We start from the raw sequence: 10729 nt of genomic DNA on the forward strand, positions 1-10729 counted from the left end.
GTGGTGCTGCGTCGGTGGGGAGGTAATGTGCAAAAATTTGGTTTTATCAACAAAGTTGATAATGTAAATTCTCTACCGTGCAGAGATTCTAAAAGCTGACGTTTCGAGCGTTAGCCTTTGGTCTCGCCTTGGCTCAAACCTAAAAATTAGCGTTACCACGTTCCTGATAAAACCCGCGAACAACCTTCGGGATCTTGCGCACAAATAAAGCGATCTAAAGTTATTAACCTGGTAATAAATCAGTAAGGTTTGGAAGCGAATTACTTCGCCACTATGTCATCACGGTTCCCCGCAAGCTAAGAATACGGAGTCCTTTCGGATGGTCAAACACCAAATGCCGGAGAACTGACTCCGGTGGACATACGGAATACTGCTGTACGTGACATGTGCGGGGAAAACGTCAACACCTCAGCTAGTCAAAACGGTTTTTTTACTGTACAAATAACTAATTACAAATATCGTGGAATATTTGTACTCGTTTCGTGTGTTTTCTGTACGATAACTTATACAGTTGGATAGACTTGTTATTTCAGTTTGTAATTGCTGTAAGAGTAAAATACATTGCCAACATTTTCATTAAACCATAACACGGTAAATATGGGGACCTGATTACATAAAAAAATAAAATAGTGACGGCAATCTTTTCGGCTCAATCTAAGTGGTTGTATCGTAAAATACCTCGATATCACTGTGAGTGACCTCATAGCCCGAGAAAACGAGGTTAGGAAGATGTTTATTATATCTCTAGATCTGTGTTAATCACCCGCACCGGAGAGGAGACTAGTTGAAGTCACGTGGAAGGTTCAACTGCTACAAAGATGCCGTGTCAAAATTCGAAAAACAAAATTATTCTTGGCAGTTTGAAAAAGTTGCTTGTAAGATTTAAAAAGTTTCACAAGTTTATGAAAAATGACATGAGAAACTTGCGAGAGAATGGTTTTCGAAATTTCAAATTTGGCGGACCGTACTGTAGAATAATTATGGCCCGCTAATTTAGCCAATCACATCGCGCATATTACCAGAGAGATATAATTAAGAGAGTTACTATCGATGTGTTTGATACGTTTTCCTTGTATAATTTCCAGATAGAGCGTGGTTTTTGCTCACAGCGATCTGAAGCTGATGACTCAACATTGTTCTCTGGAATGAGTTTCCACATGGTGAGTCTACAGGTTTATCAGCGTTTTTAGAAACTCCTCAAACGGTGGAGAAACGCTTCAGAAACGGTGGCGGCAGTGTGACCGAGTGCTTAGGGCCCGTGCGTTGAGATCCGGAGATCCCGGGTTCGAGACCGCGTTCTGACCACTCACTGAATTAGTTTCAGGTAGTCCCTGCTTCAATTTCTTGGCGCAGTTGTAAAGTAGCCATGGTTTGCCTCCCGCAAGTTGGAATTCTTAACAATTGTTTATGTTCAATGCTCGGAGATATTAGCTACTAGCTACTCTGAAATCCGAGGGGTATCCGAGTAATTATTATTATTATTATTATTATTATCATTATCATTATCATTATTATTATTATTATTATTATTATTATTATTATTACTATTATTGTTGTTACTATTATTATTATTATTATTATTATTATTATGACAGTTCGAAACTTTTGAATGTCAATACCTAAAAGCTACCTGGGGCGTTAATCGTAACCTAGGAGCTCCTTAAAAACACCATGTTCAAGTCCTATTTACAAATATCTTCCTAAAAGTATTATCCACTTAAATCTATTAAAATATGTGAAAATATAAAGTTTATGTGATTACTTTAAAAGTGCGGGCAATATTAAGAGAGCTTGATAAGACCGATTTCTGCATCTTTAGCAGGACTCCTTTAGTTCTCACTCTTGACCCGAGTAAATTCCTCATTCCCTCCTCCATGTCTGTGGACCATCCACCTAGCACGTCAATAATGATGTTGTATTGTTGCACATCGTACCCAGGGTACTGTCGCTTTATCTCCCATCTTAGGGGGGCATACTTGGCTGTCTTCTCCTCTTCCTTACTTGTTCGGTTATCAATCCGTGGACAGCTCATCTCTAGTGCTATCACCTTCTCCTGTTGGTGGTCGATAAAACGGGCATCGATTCTGTTTGCTCTCACCTCGGTGTGCTCAGCATAGAGCGGGACATCCCAGTAGGCTTGAAACTGGTCGTTTTCATATACCGGTTTGGGTTTTACTTGGGAGAACCATGGTGGGACTTTGTCAATAAGGTTTGCGTCCTTCAGGATCTCGAAGAACAGGATCTTCAAGGCGTTATTGTGCCTTTCCAAGTACTTGTTCTGGGCCAAGGTGGGACATCCAGCTAGAATATGCTGAACTGTTTCTGCTGATCTACTGCATAGCCTACATGCCACTTCAGTAGCTGGTCGGGCTCGCACCTTGTGACTGTAATATATTCGTGTTGGCAATAGTTGCTCGTAGAGCTCGATCACTCCTGCAACGGTGTTAGACGGACACAACGTCCAGTCCTTAAGCCAAGCAAAGCAGCCTGCTTTACTCAGACTTTCATCCTCCCACCTAGTTGTGTGTAGCTTTCCTTGCCACCTCTCTTCCCTCACAGCCTGCGTATTCTGCTTTTCTACAGTTTCCTTCAAAGCAACTTTGGTCTTCTTGTCTGTGATTTTTACTCCCCCCTGGGTGATGCAGGGTGACGGGTGCTCAAGGTCCAGGCCAAGACCGAGCTCTGCTGCATACTTCATGCTATCCTTTAAAAATGAATGGTGTCCCACCTCACCTGCTCTTTTTTCAAACTTTCTCACAACTGCAATGGTCGGGTCCAGGTTCTTGTAGACTTTCAGAGCAGCCTTTATCTTGACGAGTTTGTATTCTTGCTCGACTGATTTCAGCCCGCGCCCCCCTTTTTCCCTCGGGAGGTACAGTAATGCTGTCGAGCCTAGGGGGTGTTTTTGCCGCCGCTCTCAACGAGGATTTTTCGAACTTCTCTGTCGATTTGCCTAAGCTCTGCTATTGGCCAGTTCTGGGTCCACATTAGATACCCCAGTATGGGAAGGGCAAATTGGTTCGATGCAGCTACGCGGTTGTGATCTGACAGTGGACTTGACCAGATGACTGACATGCGTTGTAGGTATTCTTTGGCTGCAACATTCAGAGCTAACTTGTCATCTTGTTTTAGATTCTCTAATGTTCCCAGGAACTTGTAATAAGTTCCTTCCTTTAGATTTGTCAGTACTGCTCCGTCATCCAACTGCACTCCGGTTTCATCCTTCACCTGTACGCCTCTCCTTACATGGACGGTCGCGCATTTCTTTGGGTTCCATTCTAAGCCTATATCTTGCATCGCACTCTTGGTTGACTTCAGCACCTTGTTGAGTTTGATCTCTGACGCTGCAAACGCCTTAAGGTCGTCGATATACAGCAAATCCGTGATCTTTATGCTTAAGGGTTTGGACAACTTGTACCCCTCCGAAGCTCGTAGCTTCCAAGCCACAGGATTCATACACAGGGTGAACAACCTGGGGCACAATGCATCTCCCTGAGGGAGGCCGCGTCTGAATTGTATCACTTCAGACTTCTCTATCCCCTGCTTCGTCTTTGCGACGACTTTCGTGTTCCAGCTGTTGCACAGGCTCTCGATATTGCGGCACAGCCAGGTTGAGAATCTGTGTAGAATCATCATCTCAGCAAGCCATTCGTGGTCAACTGAGTCAAAAGCTTTCTTGACATCAATCCAGGCCATGCTCAAGTTGCGTTTCCCTCTGTGACAGTCTTGTGTGACCATTCTATCAATGAGCAGGTTATCAACAGTGCCACTGCATCCTGACTTGGCGCCTCTCTGTTCTCCCTCCATTAGGCCATATTCATTTAGATGACAATCCATTGGTCCTAGTAAGCATGATGTGAACCACTTATACATAGTGTTCAAGCAGGTAATTGGTCTTTGGTTGCTACTTGAAAATTCTCCTGGCTTAGGGATCAACGTCGTTTTTCCCTCGGCAAACCACACGGGGTATTCAGAAGGACTCTGGCCGATGGATTGGAACGATTTGGTCACACCCTCATGCAGCGCATGTGCTTTTTTCCACCAATAGTTGGCGATTCTATCTGGCCCAGGAGCGCTCCAATTTCTTTTCTTCATGATAGTTTTCACTGCTTCATTTGATTCAAGGACAAAATTCTCATTTGATGGTGGTGGGACATGTTTATTAATTGCCTCTCTTACATCCTCAAGCCAGGTAGCATTTCTATTTCCTGTTCCTCCCTCACTCCACACTTGCCTCCAAAATGAGCTTGCTTCTTCGATGTCTTCAAACTTATTGGCATCTGTTTCATTACTGATAGTGCTCTGGCGAGGTTTGTACTTAGGTCTGTTTAGATCCTTAACTTCCGCTATCATTTCTCCGAACTTTGCGTATACACGCCCTGGGTCAGTCTGGAACTGGTTGTTGAGTTCTCTGGATTGCTGTTGCTTTTTTCTCCGCGAATACTCTCTCTTTAATCTTCTCACAGTCGACTTTTTCTTTTCCATGTAATTCACTAGTTGCGTGACGGACAAGACTTTGCATTCTTCCAGCAGTACGGCTCTATTTCTCCTTCCTTTTTTCGTGATCTTTTTATTCGCTTTTAATCTTTCTACTTCTGCTGCAGCTATAGAGATCTTTTTCCGCATTTCAGATACCTTTCTTTCGTATTTAGCTTTCATTTTGTTTTGATAGTTGTCTTGTGTCGTTTGTGATGTTGAGCTTTTTTTGTTTTTTCCATCCTTTATGCAGAAGGAACGCTACAGTGACTGCGTAAAGCGCACAATTTGCGATCCACAGATAAACAAAGGGGTCGTTAGTTTGGAAACTCGTGGTTTTTGTCAGTTCGGTGATGGCTTTATTGATGTTTTCAATTTCTTTTTGAGTTGGTCTTTCTTTTGTGTCAATGTCCCGATTCATGAATTCCCCGGGCTCTGAACTAATTGAGTCAAATATCTTGATAGCCGAGTCCAACAAAAGCTTTGTTTCTTGACACATCGATTCCTGTGGGACAGAGTGCTGTAACTCTGGCTCTTTTGCATTTTCAAAAGTTTGTGTTTGCAAAGATTGAGAATTATTATCAAGCATATCGCAGATTTCTCTTTCATTTTCAGTAGGTGGTCTCCTTGTCCCAACTCGTTCGCAAATAGTTTCTCCAACATTCCCCAGTGATTTTTCCTGCCTCGCCGCTTGATCTCTCAGGTTCTGGCATGTAAAATCATGACCCTGGTATCCCAATTCGTCCCACAGTTCTTTCATTATTTTCATGTAGCCTTTCTTTCGCCCTTTCTCTTGGCGTGGAGGGTAGCTTGATGATGCTAATTCCAGTGCCTTCCTTTTGCATCGCAGTAAATCGCTTATCATCTCATCCGTCCATCGTACTCTTCCTGTCGGCTTTCTGCCAATTTGGCGATTTCTTTCGCATCCTTCCTGCCCTGACATTCCATCTTCTTCAGTCGCCATTCGATTCAAATTGAGTGAAGTTAAAAACTTAAAATATCTGATATTAACAACGTTAAAATCGCTGTGAATAAGTGTTTTGAGTCGCCAACTTGCATGAGCAAGTAACCAAGTAGTTAAAAATACTCTATGAAATGGATTTGACGCTCTAAACTTAGCAGGCTTTCAGAGGACGAAAATACACGTCCACTCTACTCGCCGCTCTAATAATAATAATAATAATAATGATATATTATTATTATTATTATTATTATTATTATTATTATTATTATTATTATTATTATATCCTTTCAAGAATTTCCCGTACATTTATTTTTCAAATCTGTTGAGTACCGAAAACGAAGAAAAAACCGAACGACAACTTCGGTTATAAATAGTTGTACTCTTTGCTAGAACAGCACGTAAATCGCATCCACGCTATTAAGAACAAACCCCTCCTCTTCCCTCCCTTCAATGTTGCGTTTGCCGGTTGGGTTTTGCACTCGAACCCATAGACATCGACATTGAATGGGGAGAGGAGGCAAATTTCCGTCTGTGTTAAAACATTTTTGACCGAGACTGTCGGTCTCTTGAGGATACTCCTACCAAAAAAGTCTAGATACCAACTCTTATGCATTGTCAAATGTTCTGAAAAGGCACGCGGGCTGTAAAAAGACTACAATAGCGCGACTTGTGGCAAAACAAAGAGCAAAAAGTAAAATTTACCGATGGGAAATAGTCTTCCACCCATCTCTTTCGCCGTCTCCTTGCACACGTAAATCAACTACCAAATGTTGCCACGTCCTGTTGAGGCTTCGAAGCGCTAAAATGAGCGGTTTAAAAGCGGAGGTTGCTGAATCAGAGATATCGGTCATAGTGTATATTATCAAGTTAAGCTCTTTCGGGAAATTTAGACAATTTTAAAGCAAATATCAATGTCGTTTCTTGCTCTGATTTTTTTTTATTTGGGTAGTTATTTTTCTGTGCCTTTGTTTTGCGTTGAATGGTTTGTCTGCAGCGTTAAGCTAGATGTATTTTTTTATTAGGTAAATATTGTAGTAAGTTTCTTGTGTGTTTTTCGACCTTAGTTACTGTATTGTATTTTATTTTATGCAATTGGGCTACCTAGTTGTTTAACTCTCTAGTCATTTTTGGAAGCTGATACCCTCTTTTCTAAATCTCATTTCATTGTTGTATGTAAAATTCGTTCTTGTGATTGTAAGGGTAGAATAAAGTTGTTGTTGTTGTTGTATCGAGACGAAATAAGGGATATTATTACAGAGAGTCTTCCATCCCCTTGTGCCCCACTAGTGGCTCCAATTAAGATTTCTCCAAAGTTCCACGCGACAAAAATCACTTTGTAAGAAGCTTGATGTTCTCACCTTCACCTTTTTCTTACTTTTCCTTTGATAGCAGGAACAAAGTTCTACAAGCTTAAAACAGTCTCCAGTTACTGCTCAAGGAGTGCAAGTTCCTTCTGACGTTTTAGGTGCTTTCCAAGGACTCTCAATTCTCAGTGAGAATAACATATCCAGAAATAATACTTCAACAACATCAGATCGAAATCCAGAATCAGATATAGATGAATTGTTCGGTTTGACGCAGACAGTCAGAGGCACTAGTTCTGATGTAAAGGAACGGGAGCTCGCAAATGACCGAGTATACGATTTATTCGACCCTTTGCGCAACACAGGCGCAAAGTCGTCAGACAGTCTTATTTCTCCTGTAGTGAATCCGGAAGATGTGAGTGCTGCAAGACCTGCCTGTTCTACTTTTTCAGGCTCCATCCCGGGACCAATTAGTTCTCCGAGTGGTTCATCCACATTTTGTGACGACTTGTCACGCAATACATATGCCGGGCCTCGTGTAACGCTACCTGAAAATGTTCTCTTACGGACAGGTTCTCAGAATATTCCTCACCAATCAATTCAAACTTCTTTTTTGAGCGGCGTTTCTAGAGTTCGGTCAAGACATTCACCTCCAAGTCAGGGGACAGCTTTTTCATTTGTAGGTAAATCCAGAGGTTCAGATGCCTTTAGCTTCGTCCAAGACGAGATAAGGGCGCGCAAGAATTGAAACAGAAATTTATATGTATATGAATATCTTTTTTACATTTGAACTTTTATAGCAGTGGAAAGAAAAAAAACAGCTAGAATAATTTTGGAATGACTTTTCGATAAATCGTGTCATGACTGTAAAAGCAAGAATTAGATTAATCTGATAATTGACATTCTTAGGGTTGTCATAATGAACGTTTTTTTCTTTCTTTTTTTTTTTTTTCCACGTTCAGTTTTACCCTTTTATGACTCTTCGACTAAATTATTCTCGCTCAATAGGCCGCTTCGGAAAATACCATAATACTCTTTGTTTGTCCCCCCAAATGTTGCATAAGCATTGTTTTTGTTTTCTCTGGGGACCGTTGTAAGCCCCAAGAGAAACTGGAAACAATGCTTATGCAAAATTTGACGGGACAAACAACAAAGAGTATTATGGTATTTTCCGAAGTGGCCTATAGACCATTTAACAGTTGCAGCTAAGTTACCTGGCCTAAGAATGGAAGCGAGGCTGCAAGTGACCCTGTTTTGATGCAAACCTTCATGCTTTTGTAATGTTAATACGGACTAATTAGAATTACAACAACACAATTTACATGATAAAAGCAGTGGGGGGCTGTATTAATACAAGGTCACCGGCAGCCTCGCAGCCATTCATAGGCTAGGTCGCTGAGCAAACAACTGTAAAATGACCTATTGTCTTCTCAGTTGTTTATTAGAGTTCTGTATTAAGAATTAAAAAGAAACAAATTAGGGAGCTTTCGCAACGGCAACGGCGACGTCAACGAGAACGTCACAAATTGGCATATTTAGGTCGTGTTCTATCGGGATCAACCGTTTTTAGTTGGTTGGGTTAGTTTGGTCTTTTAGGGCCGATTTACACGGTACGATTTTGTCGCATGCGACAACGGCTTACGACAGGCCCACGACATGATTTACTATTGTTGTGTACGTCAGAAAAAATGTCGTAGCATTTTAAAACATGTTTAGGCCTGTCGTGAGCTTGTCGCATGCGACAAAATCGTATCGTGTAAATCGGCCCTTAGTGTTCTATTTGGAAAAAACCGTTTTCGGTAGGTTTGGTTGATCAACTTTTTCAAACGGCATCAAACTAGGTTGAAACGGTTGAAAAAGCATTGGCAGCGACCGCTGTCGTTTACGCGGGCCACTTTGAAAGTCGACCGCCGGCTCCTTCCGTGTTGCTTTCCCTCAACTTGTCAACGCTGAAAAGTCTGGTAATAACTATTCCCAGGAGTTACCGCGTTTCAACCGAAAACGGTTGGAAAAGTGTTCTATTGCGAAACCTTAAGTGCTTCAACCTAAACCGGTTGCGGTTGAAACGGTTGATCCCAATAGAACACGACCTTAGTGGGAATAAACAATAGCTTTGCACGCCCTGCACTTGCGTTTTTCATTTTTGTCCGTTTCTTTGCCGTCGTCAGCAAAACATTAAGGTACTTAAAGTGCCCCTGTGACCAAAAAATCAATTCATATTTTTCTTTGGATTTCAAAACTATGTTATTAAAACTCTAAGTGACCCACGTTTTAAGCCTTGATTTCAAAAAGACACCTGTATATTTTAAGTGTAAATTTCTTATTTAATGGTCCGCCATTGCTAATATTATGTTCTTGAGAGAGCTGGATCGAGGAGAAAATGACGTCAAAGGCTCACTAGTTTAAGAATGCAATACGTGTGTACGCGGCAGAATTAATATGCAGCACGGGGGTTTTGGGCTTTCAGACTTTTAAACTCACGCTTTGCATATATAATAAGCTGCGTTCACACGCTGAAATTTTAAGCTAGTGAGCCTCTGACGTCACTTTTCCCTGGATCCAAGCGTCTGAGGTCCAATCGGTCAGTTTTGAACGTGAGTAATGGCCGACCGTGAAATCCAAAACTTACACTCAAAGTAAACGGCCTTTGGATAAAAACCAAAGCTCAAAATTTTGCCAGTCAGGTGTTAAGGAAACACACTTTCAAAATCTGAAGGAAAAAAGTTAGTAGTTTTTTTAGATCACAGGGGCACTTTAAGCACACTTGTTTTTGAGACGCGGACGGCAACCGGAAGTGAGCTGTTTTCCCTTTTGACTTGTCTTCACACAACTACATTTACATCGCGAAGTATCTTTTCTCTATTAGAGATGATAAGTATAAAACTCTTGGGGACACCACTGTCCTGGGACGCAAAATGTTCCCTTCCAGTTGCCGTCCGATCTACGATGGCGACTGTGTTAGTCCTTAGCTTCAAAACGAGCAAACTCAACTAAACAGTCTTTGTTAGCGAAAACTCAAATAAACTTACAAGAATGTCACCGAAAACGTTTCTTACGAGTCCGCGATATTATGTCAGCGGTATTGATCACTCCTTCATAATATCACATCTCCCTTCTCATGAAAAAAAGTTATTCAACATAAAGCAATCAGTCAGACGATGACAGTTCAAAGTCCTAAACAACGTTCCTCAAACAAAATCTCGTAGTCATTCAGGTCTATGAATGATTCTACCAGATCTTGTTTGCACCACAGGTGGTCCTTCCACAGGTAAAGGGGTACTACTAGCTGGCAGGTTTTCTTGGGATTCCAAATCCAAATGTGGCGATGGATCCTTGATCTTTACCAAGTGTCTTCTATTTCTCCTGAACATAGTTCCTTGAAGATCTACCTCGTAGGAGAGAGGTGCTACTTGTTTGACAACTGATCCCTTTCTCCACAGCTTTTCTTTGTCTGATGGCAGCAGTTTCATGCGGGTTGAAGCTCAGGAAGCTCTTTTGTTTATTTGTTGTAAAACAGAGCTTGTTTCGTCTTTCTTTCTTTCTTTCTTTGAGCTTGTCTTCAGTTCCCTCCATGATCTTTGGCTGTAACAAAGTTCCTGCTGTAGGTAACAGTGTCTTTGTACGTCGTCCAAACAATCTTTGTACTGGTGATGATCCAATACTGTGTGAAGGTGTGTTTTGCCAGTCCAAAATGGCCAAGTATGGATCTTGTCCACTTGCCTTTGCTTTGGTTAGTAACTTCTTGGCTGTCTTAACAGCATTTTTAATCTTGCCATTTGATTGTGGATAGTGTGGTGACGACGTTTGGTGGTCAAAATGCCAGGTGGATGCAAATTCTTTGAATTCTCTGGAAGCAAACTGTGGTCCGTTGTCAGAATACAGAGTATCAGGTATGCCATGGCGTGCGAACTGATTCTTGAGAGACTTGATAACAGAACTTGAGTTGGTACTCGATAATTGGTTCAGTTCAAAGTAATCTGACCAG

At 41.5% G+C, this 10729-nt stretch overlaps 1 long non-coding RNA gene across 1 annotated transcript; it reads left to right on the forward strand.

Annotated features, from left to right (window-relative positions):
- Positions 1 to 1101: 1101 nt before the first annotated feature.
- On the forward strand, positions 1102 to 7644 carry LOC138060799 (uncharacterized). Its single transcript, XR_011134429.1, has 2 exons — positions 1102 to 1160; positions 6830 to 7644. It is a non-coding gene; the product is annotated as an uncharacterized lncRNA (long non-coding RNA).
- The last annotated feature ends 3085 nt before the right edge of the window (positions 7645 to 10729 follow it).

Source organism: Montipora capricornis, chromosome 8 (genome assembly GCF_036669925.1).
Source record: "Montipora capricornis isolate CH-2021 chromosome 8, ASM3666992v2, whole genome shotgun sequence".
NCBI lineage: Eukaryota > Metazoa > Cnidaria > Anthozoa > Scleractinia > Acroporidae > Montipora > Montipora capricornis.